This window comes from Podarcis tiliguerta (genome assembly GCF_965153285.1).
Source record: "Podarcis tiliguerta genome assembly, chromosome: 10".
NCBI lineage: Eukaryota > Metazoa > Chordata > Lepidosauria > Squamata > Lacertidae > Podarcis > Podarcis tiliguerta.
This window is the reverse complement of record NC_139543.1, coordinates 61,731,012-61,752,175: the sequence shown is the minus strand read 5'-3', so window position 1 is coordinate 61,752,175 and position 21,164 is coordinate 61,731,012. Positions and strand designations below refer to the sequence as shown.

The following is a 21,164-nucleotide window of genomic DNA, read 5'->3' as shown; positions in this document are numbered from 1 at the left end:
TAAACTGCTGCTTGGGGCTTTCTACTGCATCTGGTTGCCATGGTGGAGAATGTCATGTAGGACTAGATCGAAAATAAAGTGAGCAGGGCCTCACTTGCTATCTCTAATGGTGCAGCCCAGACACAGGTTTTCTACTTAACTGGAAACCAGGAAGAAACTCGAAAACAGCTGCAGACACTGCACATGATCCGTGACATCTCCGAAATGCCTATTGACCATGAGAAAGCTTGAGGGAAATGATTTCCTCTGCCCCGTCACCACTGCAGAGGGTCTCTCCCCCCCCCCCGTTCCTTCTCCCCTCCATCCTATCCTTTTGGGAGGGGGTAGAACAAGAGGATTGTTTTCTCCCTCTCCTCCTCTCCTTTTCTCTTTCCAATCAGCTCTCTGCCGATCATCCTTTACATTTTAGCCTCTGCCCTAGAATACTCTCTGGACAATACTATTGGTTCCATCTGTGCTCTCCATTAAACCCTGGTAATCCTTCTAGGAACAGCTGGACATTGTGGATTCTCTACACAGAGAAAAGTCTTTTTGTGGAAAAACCGTTGGCTACAATTACGCTGAGGCTGCATTCCCCCACTTCATGCCTGCGGAAGTCTTTTGTTGGAATTGGGGGGGGGAGGGGGGAATGTAGAATGTTGTGCTAATAAATGAACTGAACAATGCACTAGAACTTAAAAGAGATGTAGGCAACCTGCTCAGTGCAGAGAGAGAGAGAGAGAGCCACACTAGAATTGCTTTGATCATTGCATATTCAAGCTTCTCTAAGGGCTATATAGACCCAGGGTCAGCACCAGAGGGTGGTAAAGTTGAGCAATGACCAGGGCCCTGAAGTCCAGCAGGGGGCCCACTGCCCTAGCCTTCCACTTTGCACAAAGTATCCAAGAAGCTCAGATGCTGCTTAAGAGAAATGAAGGGCCCCTTGCAGGTTGTGTGTGTGTCCTCCCCTGGGAGATCAATCCCAGGGGGCCTCCAAATCATAGAGCCAGCAGTGGCTGGCCAAGATCTGAACAGGGTTGGCATTATAGAGAAATGCCTGATGGATCTCACTTGTGTACACAAAGAGAGACAGACAGACAGAGAGAGAGAGAGAAAGAAGGAGGGAGGGAATGAGAGATGATCCAATCTCAGGAATTGTTTGAGAGGAAGAAGAGATGGACACAGAAATGTCAGAATGAGGGAGAAATGTTTCTTGATCATATATATATATATATATATATATATATATATATATGCCCAGAAAGCATCTCTGTTTGCATCATTTAGGGTGGCTAGAGTGTTAGACTAGGCTTGGGTTCAAATCTCCGCTCAACCATGAAGCTTGCCGCGTAATCTTAGGCCAGCCATTCTCTTTCAGCCTAGCCTATTTGACAGGGCTGTCAGGAGGTTAAAATAGGAGGAGAGCACATACTCCAGTTATGGTGGGAGAAAAGTTTAACGTTTGTTTAACTGGAGTACAGTGGTACCTCGGGTTAAGAACTTAATTTGTTCTGGAGGTCCGTTCTTAACCTGCAACAGTTCTTAACCTGAGGTACCACTTTAGCTAATGGGGCCTCCTGCTGCTGCCGCACGATTTCTGTTCTCATCCTGAAGCAAAGTTCTTAACCCGAGGTACTATTTCTGGGTTAGCGGAGTCTGTAACCTGAAGCGTCTGTAATCTGAAGCGTCTGTAACCCGAGGTACCACTGTATAAAACAAACGGATAAAGGATTGAGAATCTTTGGGCATCCTTCCTATGGGGCAGAGTATGAGCAAAAATGCTGGTTTGCATCTGCACTTCCATCATTTGATGACCACAGCATCCAACTGGAAGCAGTCCACTCATGCAGCTGCTAGTCATCTCAGCTACAGTTCCACCACTCTTCCGCACAGGGTTGTTGTGTGAGGTTGGTTAAAGACAACCTAAAACATGACATTATAATCTATGAAGATGTAGTGAAGGAGGGAAGCCATTTACACTGATACCAGGTGTGAAGAGCAAGATTGCATTTATTTTTCTGTATTTAGAGATTTTGGGAATCCATTGCCAAGTGATGCTTCTCAAAGCATGTTCATGCGGTGAGGTTGCATTCCTAATTCCACTTACCTGAGAGTAAGCCCTAGTGAATTCAACAGGACTTACTTCTGAGTATATATGGTTAGGATTGCACTGGAAAATAGAAAACAAGTGCTGTTTTCATTCCTGAGATTAGGTATATTTCGGAATCTCTGTTTTACCACAATATCAGATGCTGCGTCTGAATTTTCATGTCAAAGTTTGCTTTAAGAAATATAAGGATTTAGAATAAAAATAAAAATCTCTGAGGAATTTTGTAATATAGAAAAAACTCTTTTAGGTACCAGTGACTTTCCTGAGATGCTCTGCCTAAATGTTCCCCCTTGCAAACCCAAGTACACCCATTTAAATAAAAGTTATCATTTATAGAGCTGGCACCAAATGTTGCATATTGTTCGTTTCTTTGTTATATTTACATATCAGTTTTCCTCCCAACAGAGCCCAGAGCAAAACAAATATTACAACACGCATCATAAGACAATCACATTCAAAACATTTTTAAAAACCTTGCATCAAACCCAAGCTAAAATAACACCACAGTCCACCACCTCAGTTACTGAATCCCAGCACCATTTCACATAAGAAGCGCTTGTGTTTTTATTTTTATGATTTAAGCAGCCTATAAATTTCATTAAGCAAAATAAAATCCAAGTCCCCCAGGTGAAGACATACGCTTTGCATTGCTGTCTAAAGACCATCAAAGTGAAATATGAGGGGAATCAGGAGTGTTTTGCTCAGATGTAACATATGCTTGGATTCTGAGGTAAAGGTAAGAAAAGGATCAATTTCAGAGAAAGCAAGAAATAGTTCCAAACTTGAAATTCCCAAAAGTCAACCTTTGGATTGAATGGGCAGGAGGCTCATAAAACCAAAATGGACCATTCAAATCCCAAGGATTTGTCACGTGGAAGAGGGAACAAGCTTGTTTTCTCCTGCTCCTGAGGGTAGGACTCGAACCAATGGCTTCAAGTTACAAGAAAGGAGATTCTGACTAAACATACAGAAAAAACTTTCTGACTGTAAGAGCTGTTTGACAGTGGAACGGCATCCCTCGGGAGGTTTTGGACTCTCCTTCCCTGGAGGTTTTTAAGCAGAGGCTGGATGGCCATCTGTCATGGATGCTTTAGTCGAGATTCCTGCATTGCAGTGGGGTTGGACTAGATGACCCCTGGGCCCCTTCCACCTCTACGATTCTATTAAATTCTCTTGTCCGCACAGAGCTGGCAAATTTGGGGGGTCCGCACAGAGCTGGCAAATTTGTTCAAGACTAGCGAAAAGTATCGCCACAAGATTCGTTGGAGGAGGGGAGGGAATGCCATCCATCTCTGCCGCAGATGGCATAGCCCTAAGATAAGGATAGTGGGGGCACATTAAAAGTTCGTCTCAAATTGTTCAGCAAACGTGATTACGAAAACAAGATGCATCTTGTTACAGATATGCCCTTGCTAGGAGAAGCTAACTGAACATGCAGTCAGCTTCTCTAAAACCAAATCTTGTTAAAATAATAAGATGATCCTGTAGTAAAAGTTTTAATGACTTTAGTTTGGGGGGGGGGAGGGGGAGAAGGGTAGAAAAAAAGGTGGAACTTTGCAGCCAGCTGGTTCTATACTGAAAGCCAGGCTGCACAGCTTGAACTTAAAGCTATCTTAACATAATGAATAAGTGCCAATAATTAGCATATGTAGTGTGAACAGGTTTGCTGGCACAAGCAAGTGAAAAACTCCAAGGTAAAGTTATTATTAGGGAGTAATTAGCTCTGTGAAGTAAATGAGTGAAACAATAGCTGCCAGCACTGACAATATGGCTAACATCTGACTATCTGGAAGATAACATTGTAAAGTATTGCTCCCTGAGCTAGAATCTGTTAATAACCATATGTTAGTTTAATTAATGCAGAGTCTTCCTGACCTGTTGTCACAGAAGAACAATACTTTCTTGGAAACATTCAAACAGGCATCCCTGCACGGGAAGGAGTAATTTGAAACTTTAAGTGCAAATACCTGTACCTGCGTTTTTGGGATGCCAGGAATAGGAAGGACAAGTTAATTGAACAATAAAAGATCCCAACTGCACTACGTATTAAAAGCACTCTTATACCACTTTTTAACAGCCATGGCGCCACCCAAAGAATCCTGGGAACTGTAGTTTATTAAGGGTGCTGAGCTGTTAGCAGACTCACCACAAAGACACAGTTCCCAGAGCTGCCTGGGAAGGGTGGACTGATCTCTGGGAATTGTAGCTCCGTGAGGGAAATCGGGACGACCTGACAACTCTCACCACCCTTTAGAACTACAGTTCCCAGGTTTCTTGTGCCATGACTGTTCAAAGTGATGCAACACAGCTTTAAATGCACAGTGCAAATGGTGCTGGACATTTGAGTTGGGACCAGCTGCTTTTAAAAAATGATTAATTCTTTACTACTGTTGCCACAGTGATGATAGTACAGTCAGTAGAGCACGAGACTCTTCATCTCAGGGCTGTGGGTTTGAGATCCACGTTGCGCAAAAAGATTCCTGCATTGGAGGGGGGTTGGACTAGATGACCCTCGCGGTCCTTTACAACTCTACTATTACTCTATGACTGTAAGCGATGATGCAGGCTTAAGTGTCCACACAGAGTTTTATTTCAGAAAACCAAAATAGCCACTGAGGTGGTTAAAAAACAACAACCAATCCATGTTTACGTTGGTGAGCATAGAAATATATAGGTCTCACTGCTTTTTCAAGGGAAAAAACAAATATGAGGAAGTAGACCTAAGCACCCTTCTTTTGACATAACACACATGGCTTTGTTTTAGGACACTGAGAATTACCGTATTTTTTGCTCTATAAGACTCACTTTTTCCCTCCTAAAAAGTAAGGGGAAATGTGTGTGCGTCTTATGGAGTGAATGCAGGCTGCACAGCTATCACAGAAACCAGAACAGCAAGAGGGATTGCTGCTTTCACTGCGCAGCGATCCCTCTTGCTGTTCTGGCTTCTGAGATTCAGAATATTTTTTTTCTTGTTTTCCTCCTCCTGAAACTAGGTGTGTCTTGTGGTCTGGTGCGTCTTATAGAGCGAAAAATACGGTAGGTTTTTTGTAAAAACTAAAAATCTCCCAAACCCACTTGTGCTATGCCACAAGAGGCAATGGCCACCACCAGCCTAGACAGCTTTAAACAAATTAATGGTCAATAAGCCTATCTTACCTCTACTGTTCAAAGCAATATGCTTCCGAAAACCAGCTGATATTCTTTTCAGGACTCTGGGTGACTATTACACATGACTTTCTGCAAAGTGACTCTAAGGCAAATCAGTAAGATGTAGACTTGGGTAGAATAAGAAGCAGGACCTTATTTGGTGGTGGCACCCATGCTTTCCAGAGAGGCTAGCTGGATCACCCTTTTAGGCACACAGTGAGCTTATTTCTGTGGGGGGTTTTCCTTCAAAGGATATGGACATTTGAAATACTTGTTATGGCCCTGGTTTTAGATTTCATTGCACTGTCGTTTGCATTTTCATACCATGGTAGCATTTCATTCCCATATACTACAAGCTGCCTTGTGGGCCTGATTCCAAGCCAAAAGGTAAGATATAACTTTAGTAAATAACTAGTTAGGAGAGAATGGCGAGGATCTGGGAGGTTAATTGGAATCAGAAAGCACTAAATCTCAAGGCCATCGTTGTCGAGGAAATACTTAGCCGAAGTGGTTTAAAGGCCGAGCCAAAACTGGCTTGATGGACTCTGAAGGTGGGGCCATTCCAAGATAACTTAGTGACAGGGCAAAAGCCATGCAGGAAGAAGTCTTATGTAGCCAATTAGTTGATTAATTAGCCAATTAAAATAAATACAGCCAGATCGTTCTGAGAGGGTGTTTAATAATAACAAAAAAATAAAGTTTCTCTGGAAAATAAAGACCAAGAATATCATCTTGCTTTTTTTTCTTTTTCAAATCTTCAATTTAAAACACACTGCCCGAATTAAAGCACAAAAATCTCTTGCTTGTACAGCCATTGACTACAATAATGCTACGCTTTCTGAAAGGTGCAGAGTATGACCGGAATCCAATTTAAAATCCACATTCTTGCCATTTATTAATGAACACATTAATTGCAGGGAGTAATTAATGCTTTCGAGCCTAGTTTGAGTGCCATAAATGGATGGCAGCAAGGCCAGCCTTCCTTCTATATGGGCTGCAAATGAACACATACAAAATTAAAAGGAGGCAAATGAAAATCTCATAAAGGTTATGAGAAGATGGGGAAAGTTCCTATTTCAGAATGGCTTCAGCTTCTGCTGCTGTGGTCAAACTGGAGTATGTGGAAGAAGGGATTAGGACAGGGGTAGGCAACCTAAGGCCTGTGGGCCGGATGCGTGGGCCCAATCGCCTTCTCAATCCGGCCCTCGGACGGTCCTGGAATCAGCATGTTTTTACATGAGTAGAATGTGTCCTTTTATTTAAAATGCATCTCTGGGTTATTTGTGGGGCCTGCCTGGTGTTTTTACATGAGTAGAATGTGTGCTTTTATTTAAACTGCATCTCTGGGTTATTTGTGGGGCATAGGAATTCGTTCATTTTTTCCTTCAAAATATAGTTCAGCCCAGTGGCGTAGCGTGGGTTGTCAGCACCCGGGGCAAGGCAAGTAATTTGTGCCCCCTAACCCGTGGATCTGCGCCCCCTAACCCGTGGATTTGCGCCCCGTAACCCTAACCCCCAGATGTTGCGCCCGGTGCGGCCGCCCCCCCCTGCACCCCCCACACTACGCCACTGGTTCAGCCCACCACATGGTCTGAGGGACGGTGGACCGGCCCACTGCTAAAAAAGGTTGCTGACCCCTGGATTAGGAGGGCACTTTACCCCTAATGAAAGATCATTCATTCTGCTACATTTCACGGTGTGTTCCCCCCAGAAAGCAATTCTTTCCTTAACAAAGCTTTCACTTGGCGATCACCTCTGTATCTACCATTGACAGAGCAAGCCAGCAGTTTAAACATTTGGGAGATCAGGAGCAGAAAGATTTGGAGTTCTTGGGGGTTTGTGTTGAATTAATATTCTCATTAGTATTAATTTCCTTACCTGATTTCCCTAAGGCCCAAACGAGATGTTCACTTAATACATAGCAAGCAGCTATTTATCTTGTTTTGCCACAAATAATTACAGCCACGAAGGAACCCAATTCCTTCTGGAAAGACTGCACATGGGCAGGAGAGGGTTATTTCTTTGCTCGCCCTCCACAACTGGAAAGGAGATCAAACCTGCACAACAACAGGGACTAAACGCTCTGGCTGGCTGTGTGTGTGTGTTCAATCTCGATTCTGATTCTGATGATAAGGTGAGAGGATAAACCTCCCCTCCCTGTGGGCTCCTTTCCTAAGTAAGAATCTCCCAAATTTGTTTATACAGTGGTGCCCCGCAAGACGAATGCCTTGCAAGACAGAAAACCCGCTAGATGAAAGGGTTTTCCATTTTGGAGGTGCTTCGCAAAACGAATTTGCTATGGGCTTGCTTCGCAAGACGAAAATATCTTGCGAGTTCCTGCGGGTTTTTTTCCTCCTCCCCCTTTTCCCCAAGCCGCTAAGCCGCTTAACAGCTGATCCACTAAGCCGCTAATAGCGCTAAGCCGCTAAGCCGCTAATGGGCTTGCTTCGCAAGACGAAAAAAACCGCAAGACGAAGAGATTCGCAGAACGGATTCTTTTCGTCTTGCGAGGCACCACTGTACATGTTCTTTTTCCCCAGAAAATGAAGTTGTTCTCACAATGAAGTTGTTACAGTAAGTGTCAAACTTTTTAACAACAAAAAGAGGTGCCGTACCCTTGAGTACCCCCTGGGGGGGAAAGCATTGCATACATGTTTTGGAAAAACATCTTCATTTCCTGAAGGCCCCCAAAATTCCTAATCCCTCTCCCACCTAAAAGTTGCATACTTGTAGGTCATGTTTGGTTAAATGCTTTAGTAAACATTTTCCATCCCACTATTGTCATGTACAGTGGTACCTCGGGTTAAGAACTTAATTCGTTCTGGAGGTCTGTTCTTAACCTGAAACTGTTCTTAACCTGAGGTACCACTTTAGCTAATAGGGCCTCCCGCTGCAGCCACGCGATTTCTGTTCTCATCCTGAAGCAAAGTTCTTAACCCGAGGTACTATTTCTGGGTTAGCGGAGTCTGTAACCTGAAGCGTCTGTAACCTGAAGCGTATGTAACCCGAGGTACGACTGTACTACTACTACTACTTCTTATGCATTTATTTATTTCTGTACTTTATCCCTCAGCTTTCAAAGGCCAGTAAGCATTCCCAGGGCATCTTATAAAAGAGTTTAAAACAAACAAATAAATATTGGAGAAAATTTAAAACAGCAGCATAGCCCAGTGTAAACACAGTATGAAACTCCAATCAGTCTGTAACCTGAAGCGTCTGTAACCCGAGGTACCACTGTACTTTTCTTTACCTTATCTTTACTTTGGATGGCTTTAAAAGAGGACTAGACAAATGCATAGAGGGGAAGGCTGCCAACGGCTGCTAGCCATGATGCCTGTGCTCTGCCTTCGCAGCCGGAAACAGTAATGCTTCTGAAATCTAGTTGCTAGAAAGCACAGGAGGGGAGAATGCTCTCGAACTCAGGTCCTGCTTGCAGGTTCCCCACAGGCATCTGACAGGCCACTGTGAGAACAGGATGCTGGACTAGATGGGCCATTGGCCTGATCCAACAGAGCTCTTCTTATGTTCTTAAGTTGGACAAGTTGTTCTTATCTATCTAACCCTATCTAGGTGTAGCGCTGATGACCTACCAAGCCTATCTACTATGTAATGCGGCCTAACAGATGCCCTGTTTTTTGCAGTGCAAAAGAAGAGGCTTTGTAGAGCGCCAAACATGACCCTCTTCTTTTCCTCTTCCCTTTCTCTCTTCAAAAGATGGCCATGGTGTTGTTGGCATAACCCCACAATAAGCACAATCACGACCCTATTGCAGATTGCAGCCCACCAGATGAAGAATAAAGCTTTGCACCAGGGATGGGGACCAGATTTGGGGTATCATATCCATTCTGAAGGAAATCTACCCTGAGTGCTCACTGGAAGGACAGATCCTGAAGCTGAGGCTCCAATACTTTGGCCACCTCATGAGAAGAGAAGACTCCCTGGAAAAGACCCTGATGTTGGCAAAGATGGAGGGCACAAGGAGAAGGGGAAGACAGAGGACAAGATGGTTGGATAGTGTTCGCAAAGCCACCAGCATGAGTTTGACCAAACTGCGGGAGGCAGTAGAAGACAGAAGTGCCTGGCGTGCTCTGGTCCATGGGGTCACGAAGAGTCGGACACGACTAAACGACTAAACAACAGCATCCCAAGTGTTGCACCAGTAAGGTAGGAAACTTCTTGTATTCCCCCCCCCCCCGTTTTTACAAGGTGGTTTGTTTAAAGTTTGCATTGATTTTTTTTTCTTTTTTTCTAAATCAGCAGCAGCTGCACTAGTGAGGCAAAAGAAGCCAACCTGTTTGAGAAAGACCTCAACCATTCATCTTCTGGCTAAATATCCATTTAAAGTGCTGTGTGATCTACCTCTCGGCTCCAACGATCCAGAAAACTTTTGAACCTCCTGCCACACAATCCACTGTGATTGTTTGATCAGAGCCTCTGTGCACAGTAATCACGCCTTTCCCTTTTTATCTTGTCTAATGTTAAGGGAAGAGGAGAGGGGAAGGCACAGCACCTCCAATTAATCTTCCCACAGAGGAACCTACAGGAAGAATATAGTGTCTTTCGTTGGTACAAAGTGATGTTTTCCTACTTGGCATCATTACACTTCACAAAGGGCCTTATCAATAGCCCTGGTAGCAGAAAAGCAACCTTTCAGCTTATTTCATGAATGGAATTGTTGGTAAGCTTGCTTAACATAAAAGGAACCTATCAACAGGAGTCTTAGAAGAGGGCTTTGAGAAAAGACGACTTTCTGTTTAATTGCACATGGGGCAATGAGAACCTATTTTACGTTGTATCCCCCCCCCCCCCAGCTTCTTTCTTCTCAAAGGGACCCACGGCTACCTTGCTCTCTCCTTTGCTAGCTCATAAATGTATCAGAAGTGACAGAGGCTCCCAGCAAAGGGAGTAGACCACTGCAGGGAATGGCCTCCCCATAAGGACACATAAACAAGCCACCATTTAATTTACATCACTTTCATGCACTTCTCCACTTGCCACTACTTGCCTCCTGAGTTCTGACGCCTTGGGGGAAATGAATGGCATAGATTTAGACCATGCATGCCATTTCACTTCGAACCCACTCAAAGTAATGAATGGAGGCTCTGAGCCAGGCTTAGGCAAACTCGGCCCTCCAGATGTTTCGGGACTACAACTCCCATCATCCCTAGCTAAGTGACCAGTGGTCAGGGACGATGGGAATTGTAGTCCCCAAACAGCTGGAGGGCCAAGTTTGCCTATGCCTGCAAGCCTTATAGTCAAAACACCTGAAGTACTGCTGAAGGCCATTAGCTCACTGGTGGAGATTCTGCTTTGCATGAAGAAGGCCCCAGTTCCATCTTCAGTTAGGGCTGGGAAGGCCGCTGCAAGTCAGTGTCTACCATAATGAGCTACATAGACCAATTGGTCTGATTTAGTATAAAGCAGCTGCCATTGTTCCAAGTGGTTCAAAATCCCCGGCCTATTTCCTACTGACATCCTGAAGGTTTGAACAACTGTTAGATTTGGGGACTGCAAAGAAGGGCATAGGGATTTACAGACATGGTTGTCTTATCTACCAGCAAGATAGCTTAAGACACTTGAGGCTTTTTGTCCCACAAGCACCTTTTGGGCAGTGCAACCTGTTTGTGGCAGCCTGAGTTTTGCATAAGGATAGGTTTGGTCTTATTTTATTAACAAATCTGTGTTCCATGCTTATTTTCTGGGGTGGCTTATGCATTAAAATGACTGACAATATAAAATAAGCTATAACAGCAGCCAATTTCAAGGCAGTAGCTATAGGAAACATACAACCAGTAATATGTAATTTAAAAGTTATTTAACAACACATTGGAAATGAAAAAGGTCTGCACCTGACACCAAAAAGATAACCTGGGTACCAGGAGATCCTCTGAAGGGGAACCTTCAACAAGTTGGGTGCCACCACCAAGAAGGCTCCTTTCCTTATCAGCAGCCATTGCACCTTAGTTGGTGGGGGGACTGGGAGAAGGGCCTCCATCCATAACCTTAAGAGTACAAGCAAGCTGATGTTGCAGCAGGTGATCCCTCAGGTATCCCTGTCCCAAGCTATGAAGGGCTTTAAATGTCTACACCAGCCTTTTGAACTGCATCCTGAAATGGAACAGGAGTTACTGCAGCTGTTCAGGGAATGGCAAGATATTCCTAATGCCTGCTCAGCAATCTAAGAGCAACATGGAAGCAAGGCACCCTGGACAGCTCCATGTAGGCTCAGGTTGGAAACAGCATAATAGTGGAGTAGGAGAGCTGAAAAACCCCCAAAACATCTGGCAACCAATGAGCCCCTTTGCCTAATCCTCAGTTTGGTCAGAATTGTGTACGCACTTCCAGATTTAACACTAAATACATTACTTACATTGTTAGGAAAAATACTGGCGATTAAAATGAATGTATTGCCAAAAATGCTATTTCTTTTTCAATCAATACCAGTCATCCTGAAAGAAGACTGTTTTAAAAAATGACAGAAAGATATTTCAAAATTTATCTGGGGGGAGGGGGGGCAAAAGGCCAAGGATAAAACATAAAATACTTACAGATGTAAAAGACAGAGGCAGGTTTGCCCTGCCTAACCTTAAATTGTATTAAGAATCTGCTTGTTTGGTATGGATCAGGGACTGGATGAGATTGGATAAGCAAGAGGCATTAGAACTAGAAGGACATGACAACAGATTCGGCTGGCACGCATACTTGTGGTATGGGAAAGGGAAGGTTCATAGAAGTTTTTACAACCATATAAACCAATTAATGAGAGTATGGGAGAGATATAAAGACTTATTGGAACAAAAGACCCCGTGGTGAGGGCTTTTTAGACTCAACTACCCATGTACTACCTGAAATCAAAGCGGCACGTTGGTTGCTAGATGTGAAATATATTAGCATTATTTTCAGTTCTCCCACCCCACTATAAGAGCAGATGGCTCTTGGAGAGAGCTGTGGAGTTCAGAATTAGGTCACATAGTTTTAAAGAATAAACATCAACACACAAGTCTCTTGTATAGAGAAACTGTTGGTCCATGGATGGGGAATCTGTGGCCCTCCACATGTTGCTGGAGTACACCTTCAGTCACCCATGACTATGGTGGCCAGGGAACAGGTTCCCCACCTCTCATTGACTGAATGAATACTGGCTACTCCAAGTTGCACTAGCTTTCCAAGGTTAGTATCAGTATTTATTTATTTTGCTCAGTAACCAGTTGAGTTTTTAATAACCAGTTGAGGCTTTCCAAGGTCTTAGTCAGAAGTCTTATCCAGCCTAGCTGCTTGAAATACTGGACATACCAGTGACAGAACCTGGGATCATCTGCAAGTGAGCTCTGTGATCTGCCAATGAGGTATACCCTATAATATTTCAGGGCTATGAAAAACTCCTTTGAAAAACTTTCAGCAAGTACCTGCCATCTGTTTTCGGTTTCTCTCTTCGCTTCCCTTACATTGTTCATCGAATGTAGGTTATGATCTCAAGAAGTCATTCAATAAAAATGATGACAGTGCTATGGTGTCTCAGCAATCAAGATTAAAATTGTTACCTAGCTTCAAATGCATCTCCCTCATTGGAGGAGGAGGAGGAGGAGGCCTAAGGCTGAGCCCAATGAATTTCTTGCAAACATTTTAATATGCAGTTGTGGAACTATGGCACCATGATCAAAAACTCTCTGAATATTAAAATATGTGAAAACAGGATGTCCCGTATACATCTCCTGGTAGTCGACTGATGAGATGGGTGTGTGACCCAATTGTGACATGTCACACTGAACCATTGTTAAAAACAACCTACGGTTTAATGTGAATGGGCAGCAGGTTGCTCAGAAGTTCTCACCCCACTCCTTTCGTGCTCGTAATGGTGCTACATTGCCAAAACAAACAAACACACACAATGACATATGGGCATTTGGAGGAAACAAACCACAAACCCTGGTTCAGAAATGAAAATCCAGGCTTTGGCTTCCTTCCCTTTGTTGTAGGAGGAGCAAAGCAACAACTTATTTCATAACAGCACATGACCAATGGAGGAGGAGCTTTAAATTGCGTGCAGTTGTTGTTCTGTATGCACATCGAAACTGTGGTTTGCTTTTAACTATGGTTTCATGTGATGTGCAAAACAGGCCACCGTGTGAGTTCATTTGAGGCCTTAGGTGTCCTATGAAACGCTTGTTGCCATAGAAATGAAGACTGCAGGAAATGGTGAAGGGTTTGTGGGGAAAGATAATGAGTTCATCTAAGGTTGGCGCCTTTCCTTAAGAGTCATTTTAGCCAGAGATTAAGACGCACAAATCACCACTATCTAATCATTGTGGGTTTTTCTTAATTATTGATTTAGGTCAAGGGGTTACACACATGTAGCTCCATATTTCTACGTTCAGTGAAGAGGCTGCCATCAAATTGTCACTCAAGGGCATTTGTTCTTTTCAACAAGTAAGGTCTTCACATCAAGACCCAGATAAACTCTCACCTATATAAATTTTATACTGTGAAGCCTTGCTTTGATCACACAACAGGGAGGACAGGGCTAAACTGTTATCTCATCCCATTTGGTTTAAATCTAAATCTCATTGAGTAATTAAGGATCCAGAGGGGCCTGAGAGCCTGTCGGGAGACGTAGCTTGCTATAAATACTACCCTGAGACACAGGGAGAATTAAAATTAAAGAGTTTGGTTGTTTGTTTTGCAAGCCACCAACAAATCTCAAATCAGCTTAAGATAAAGGGTGGAACTAAATGTGGCTGTGAATTGCTTTAAGTGCTGATCTCTGCTAAACAACATTTCCTCTTTCTTTTCAACAGTGTTTGCATTTGTGGGCTGGAAAGATCTTGCAGGATCAGAGCCTTGCTACAGACAACAGTAGCTTCGCTTCATAGGAAGAGACGTGCTGGCTCAGCTCCAACACCCATTGAGTCCAGCATCCTGGATGTCTGCGGGAAGCCTCCCAAAGGCCTGGGTGCAACAAGACTCACAACAAAAAGCTTTACTGCCTCTCACAACAGAGGGAAAACACAGCCATTGTGGCTAGTTGTTGTTGTTTAGTCGTGTCTGACTCTTTGTGACCCCATGGACAAGAGCACGCCAGGCGGCCATCAATAACTTTCTCCTCCATGAATTTGCCTAACTCTATTTTAAAGCCATCCAGGTCATCACTACATCCCATTCTCCCTTATAGTGTTCCTCACCTGAAAATCACTGAGCATCTTGGGCACAACTTTGTAAGGCTTGGCGGTTAGGCATTGGAGTATTCGGTTGGAGGTGAGGGGAGATAGTGGCCATCACCTACCCCTCCTAACTCAAGGGTATTCTGTTAAAGGAATCCGAGGGGCGGGGTCTCTGCCCGAAGCCCAGACGGGGGCTAGGGCCATGACACAACCCCTAGCGGTGACCCTGGAGGAGTTCCTAGTTGATGTGCCTCAGCAGGGCTCCCCATATTGGTGGTTAACCCTTCCGAGACTTCCTGCAGATGGGCAGGAGTCAGATATGGTTGGTTCTATTCCAATGCCTAAGCCGATACCACTCACATTCTGTAACCAATAAAGTTGTAGCGTTTTTTAGCCCATTAACCTAAAATACTGGTTTCATGTGTCTTTATTTCAACATCTCGGGAAGGTTTGGGGCCTTGCCATGCAACCTGGATAAATATGCAGATTAGGAGCTTTAGTTATCCACTGACTTTTACACTTCCATATATAAATGCACTTTAGAAAATGTGTATTTGAAACGAAATATTGTTTTGAGAGAAAATGCATTTAGAAATTTATATTTTGAGAGAAAACGTGTATTTATATAACATTGTCGTGCAGGCCTTTTATTTTGAAACCCAAATGCAGAAAATGCATCTTTGGGATACTGCAGGATACTTTGCTTTCACTTGAGACTCAGGTAGCCTCAGTGGTGTGGAGCACCTTCCATCAACTTCAGCTGGTGACCCAGCTGCACCACTATCTGGACAAGGATAGCCTAATTTCTGTTGTTTATGCTCTGGTAATCTCTAGGTTAGAAGACTGCAACGTGCTATATCTAAGGCTGCCTCTGAAGACAGTTCAGAAACTTCAGCTGGTGCAGAATTTGGCAGCCAGATTGCTCACTGGGACAAGATGCCTTGAGTCCATCACACCAATCCTGGCCTGACTGCACTGGCTGCCAATTAGTTTCCGGATCCAGTTCAAAGTGCTGGCTTTGAAATGGCTCAGGACGGCAACACCTCAAGGACTGCCCCTCTCCATATGAACCCACCCAGATTCTGCAATCATCATTTGAAGCCCTTCTTTGTGTGCCTCCTCCATGAGTGGTCCGCAGGGTGGCAACACGAGAACGGGGCCTTTTCTGCAGTGGCTCCCTGTTTGTGGAATGTTCTCCCCAGGGAGGTTCGCCTGGCACCTTCATTATACACCTTTAGGTGCCAGGTGAAAACATTCCTCTTCAACCAGGCCTTTGGCTGATTAACATCCAACACCTTTTCAAACGTGTTGTGGGCGGGGTGAGGTTATTGGTGTATTTTTGTATTTTTACCCTGAGATTTATGGGTGAAGGGCAATATATGAAATAATTATTAATCAAACTCATAATAGTAATATTGAGAATACTAAGGAAAAACCATCTTCCGCAGAAACTGCTGCTTGCCTTCTATCACTGTGCCATTGAGAGCGTGCTCACTTATGGCTTATGTGTGTGGTACGGAAGCTGTACTACCCAGGACAGGATGGGGTTGTGCAGGGTTGTTAAGGCAGCAGAGAGCATTGTTGGCTGCCCGCTCTCCACCTTAGAGCAGATTTATGCCACAAGGTGCCATAGGAAGGCACTGGACATAGTAAAAGATCCATCGCATCCTGGTCACTGTCTCTTCGAGCTTTTGCTGTCGGGACGGAGATACAGGACAATGAAGACAAGAACGAGCCGTCTTAAGAACAGCTTCTTCTCCAGAGCGATCTCGGCCCTGAATGGGAAGCCCGGACTTTGAAAGTCATCTAATCTCCCTTGCTGTATTATACTGTATTGTTTAATTAGTGTTTTTATGGAGCAGTCAAGTAATTTCGTTGTCCCCAAAGGGGGCAATGACAATAAAGATATTATTATTATTATTATTATTATTATTATTATTATTATTATTAGAACTAATTGGAATTGACTGTCCATCCCTAATCAAACAGTATTGTTCATCAAGTTTCCTTCTCCATAAGGAATGTATCCAGTAATGGACCCAATTTTTTTCCTCTTTGTGATGAAGGACCTGTCTTTTGCTAGCTACTGGATGTTTCACATCAATCACATATTAGGCAACACAGGTCGTGAAGGGCAGGTGAACCTCGCAAGCAGAAATCTGATCCTGTCTGTAGATCAGCCTTGCTGGATTATGGGAAGAAAGTGCATATATGGTCACATTGTAATATTCTTGGCTTGCCTCAACAGAGCCTCCCCTGTTTCTGAGAAACATGACATGCATTTTATTTTATTGCCTTTCAACAGCTTATCTTCAGATAGGTGTTTAATTAACTCACGGTGGCAGTTTCAATGTTTAGCCTGAAGGAGGGCGAGAAGAAAAAGTATCTGAACAGTGTTGCACTTGCAGATTTAAAGCGTATGGTATGTATATATGTGTGTTGCATGCGCATATATATATATATATATATATATATATATATATGGCACACACCTATGTATAAATAGCACATCCAATCCTACTAAATTATAAGCGTATAGACTCCCCAAGGAACTATTTCACAAGTGGCAGAGGGGAATTGGAAAAATCCACAGATACAAAGACACATATCTTCAGAGTTAAAGGAGCCAGCTCACAGTTGAAGCTCAATGGCAGAGCAGGGCTTCCCAAACTTGAGTCCAGCATGCCCTGTATAGGGGGCGGGGGTGTGTGGCTGCCACCCACCAACACCTCTGGGACCCTTTGCTTGCCCAAGCCTCTGTCCGGTAGCCCAGGAGCCAGGCAGCAGCTGGAATGAGTGAGGGCAAGCCTGGCAGCCCAGGAGCTCAGGAACTGGGCAGTGGCTGGAAGGACCAAAATCTTTGCTTTGCTTGTTCCAGCATCCGCCCAGCAGCCCAGGAGCTGAGCTGGGCAGCAGCTGGACTGAGCAAGAGCGAAGAACCCCCTCCATGCATCCTGCACATGCCAGGTGGCGTCACATGATGTGTCACATGACTGCGCCACCTCAATGTGGGGGACAAGTCGACGTCCCTGCTTGAGTCTCCAGGCATTGTGGGACTACAACTCCCATCATCCCTGACCACTGGTGCTGCTAGCTAGGGATTATAGGAGTTGTAGTCCAAGAACAACAGCTGGAGATCCAAATTTGGGAAACCCTGACAGAGCATCTGCAGAATGCCCCCATGTTGAATCCTCTGCATTCCCAGGTAGGGTTGGGAATGTTCCCCATCTAAAGTCCTGGAGAGCCTCCGCTGGTCAGTGTGGACAAGGAGCGTCTAATGTGGTGCCCTACAGAATCTGCTGAGCTCCAAGTACCATCACTCCCGCAGCAAGCATGGCTGCTGGTATGTGCATTTGCAGGATTCCACCCCCCCCCCCAATAGATAAAAAAGAGAGCAAAACACTGAAACGAGGGAGCAGGATAATTCCTCACAAAAACAGAAGAACTATATTTTGCCTCATATCTCAGGTTCTACAAATGCTACAAACTTCCTGTTTGGTTTTTTGGTTTTTAATGAAAGCTGAGAATCTGGGGATTACAGATCAATTGTCCCCCACTTTCCTTCTCCCCCACTTCACCTGGATGTCCATGACCAGTGGTTGGGGATGATGGGAACTGGAGTCCAACAACACACAGCAAAGGACGTATCTCCACTAAGATATATTGCACCGGAACTCTAAATCAAACAAACAAAAGTGCCCAGCTCCCTCCTGAGCTATCATCTACTGATTCTGCCTTACAAAAAAAACAAACAAACCCCAAAATGGTTCATTCTCTAGGTGAGCTTTTGCTGCCATCTTTGCTCTCCCCTTATTATCACACCATTATTTTTTTTTCTTTTAAAAATGGAGAAAGTTAAAGGGAGAAGGGGGAAATGGACACGAGTGAGACGCATCTGCTTGCATTTGTTAAGAACATGCTGAGCTTACATAAGTGGAATATTGAGTTTCATTCTTTTCTCTCTCTCTCTCCTTCTTTTTTCCACCCTCCTTTGGCTTTTCATGAAAGCAGGTAAGTCAGTTTCCAGAACGCAATAGAAAGCGACTCAGTGAATGAGGCGCTCTCCCCCGCCCTCTCCCTCTCCCTGCGCTGGAGCAGATCAATCTGGATCAACAATGTGGGTAGGTCCCCTGCTGACATTTAGCAGGGCTTAACGCAGCCAGCACTGAATGAAAGCAGAACAATGGTCAAGGTGAACTGAGGGCAGAAGATAATGAATCAGACAGCCTGGGCACTCCACAAACATGTTTCTCAGACGAAAGGAAGGAGACATGCATGGTGAACTAAATTAAAAAAAGGGAGTGTGGAAGAAAAGACCTCCTCTCCACCAAGAAAGGAACTTGGGTTTCAGGACTGAAGGTGCAGGGGACAAAATATTTTGGTACTTAAGCTTTGTTGGGAGTACAAACCAGTACAAACCACAAACCAGTACAATGGATCTGTTGCTAACTGGAAAGTATTTGTGAATGTTTTGTTATTTTTTAATGTGATCTTTAATGTGTCTTTAAATATTTGTTACTTGCCTTGCACCTAAGTGCTCTTGCCACATCCCCGAAATAATAAAATTTCCAAAGAAAGGAAGAAAAAGCATTGTTTACAAATGGTTAATGAACAGGGGGGAAACAGGAGGTAAAATGTCCTCTTAAGATTTCGTTAATAGAAATGTTTTTTGGCTCCCCTGGAAATCCCGCAAGCGTTTCTCCTGAAGAGAAACCACATTTGCTCCTGGTTTCTCCTTTAGATGAAATTTTGTTGGCATTGGAATGGGCAGTTTGGTCCTTCCTGAAAATATAGAGGAAGCAAAAGGAACATAACATGGTTCTAAATGACAAACATGTGATGTACAATGGTTGAGATTCTGTTGAAAGCACACTTATCCATGTTGAAAGAAGCAAGCAGTATGCTGTGCAAGAATACTGCTACTTTTATAAGTGTGTAGTGTGTTTCTTTATTATTATCAGTGCTATTTTCCTAGAAAAAGAGGTGCCGGAACTCACCATGAACGCCTCCCTTGTTCTCTTATAATGGCAATGGCACCCACCTGAGAAGTGCCGGAATTGAGTTCCGGTGAGTTCGGACTGAACAAAAGCCCCAGTTATTATTACTATTGATAACTTGGAACTACATTTTAACAACAGTAATACACTGGGTTCATCTTTATATCTGACTTTGTTGAGGTCATATCCTGTCTTGAAATCCGACCTGTGATGAATAGCAATTCAATTCTGTGCACACTGTCCTGAAAGTAGCTCCTCAGCAGGATTTACTTCAGAGCAAATATGCAAAGGATGTACACCCTGACATGCATTTTAAACCAATACAACATAAAAAAGTAGATTAGTGCAGGAAGCATGGACTGCAATTCCCATTTTCCTGACCGCTGGAAATGCTAGTTGGGGCTGATTCCGGCTGTGGTCCTTCACATTGGGGGGGTTTTAACTCTTTGCCATTCCCACCTAGAAAAGCAATGACAAACCTAGACAGCATCTTAAAAAGCGAGACATCACCTTGCCAACAAAGGTCCGTACAGTTAAAGCTATGGTTTTCCCAGTAGTGATGTATGGAAGTGAGAGCTGGGCCATAAAGAAGGCTGATCGCAGAAGAATGGATGCTTTTGAATTATGGTGCTGGAGGAGACTCTTGAGAGTCCCATGGACTGCAAGAAGATCAAACCGATCCATTCTGAAGGAAATCAGCCCTGAGTGCTCACTGGAAAGACAGATCCTGAAGCTGAGGCTCCAGTACTTTGGCCACCTCATGAGAAGAGAAGACTCCCTGGAAAAGACCCTGATGTTGGGAAAGATGGAGGGCACAAGGGGACGACAGAGGACGAGATGGTTGGACAGTGTTCTCAAAGCTACCAGCATGAGTTTGACCAAACTGCGGGAGGCAGTGGAAGACAGGAGTGCCTGGCGTGCTCTGGTCCATGGGGTCATGAAGAGTCAGACACAACTAAACGACTAAACAACAACAATTCCCACCTGCAGTTCCAATACGGATTGAGGCCTCTGTGCCTGCTACTTGCATCAAAAAATGCTCCAATGGGAATTTTCTCCTCAACGTAAATACTAGGTTGGGTGGGTGGGAGCAGCGGTTTCAATCTGGATTGAGACTGCCATGAAGGGGGAAACATCTAATCCAGATCAGCGCTCCCTGCACCCTTTTAAAAAGCTACCCACACAATTGCTAATTGTGGGACTGATATTGTATCTGGTTTGATGCTAAGGTACAGCTCCACCTGTTCACATCCTCTTTAAGTTCATGTGAATTGGATTTAGTCATACTCAGAGTAGATCCACTGAAACCAATGGTTCTAATCTGAGCATGCCTTAGTTGAGTCTCATCCTGTAGCTTCATACTTGAAGACAGTGGGGCTTGCTTCTGAGTAAACACATATAAAGCTGGTCTGTACAAATAGTTTAAGTCAATATGTTTAAGGCAGAGAAGTAATACAAAAAAACACAACAGGAAATTGTATGCATGTTATATATTACACGTGCAAAACTTGTAAACATAAATAATATGAAATAAGCAAAATGAATTTATCTTCTTCTTTATCCTTGTCTTTTATGTAACATCAGCTTGCAGATTTTTTCCCTTTGGGGGAAAAAGCCCCCCCCCACTTGTTTCCTTTCTGTTCCTGTCAAACAGATTAAGCCACATAATCTGATGATGTAATTCCACTGTCTGCAAATTATTTTAATGCCAACACTCCTGTTCCGTATTGCCAACCTTTAGTTTCTATTATCTGCATTTAGTGAAACTGTCTT

The 21,164-nt window shown here is 43.9% G+C and overlaps 1 protein-coding gene and 1 long non-coding RNA gene across 19 annotated transcripts in view; one reads left to right on the top strand and one right to left on the bottom strand.

The window, feature by feature from the left end:
* SOX5 (SRY-box transcription factor 5) overlaps nt 1-21,164 on the bottom strand; it is a 1,214,093-nt gene that overhangs the window by 604,481 nt on the left and 588,448 nt on the right. The window lies entirely within an intron of this gene.
* Nucleotides 13,718-14,803, top strand: LOC310659309. Its single transcript, XR_014502743.1, has 2 exons — nt 13,718-14,257; nt 14,316-14,803. It is a non-coding gene; the product is annotated as an uncharacterized lncRNA (long non-coding RNA).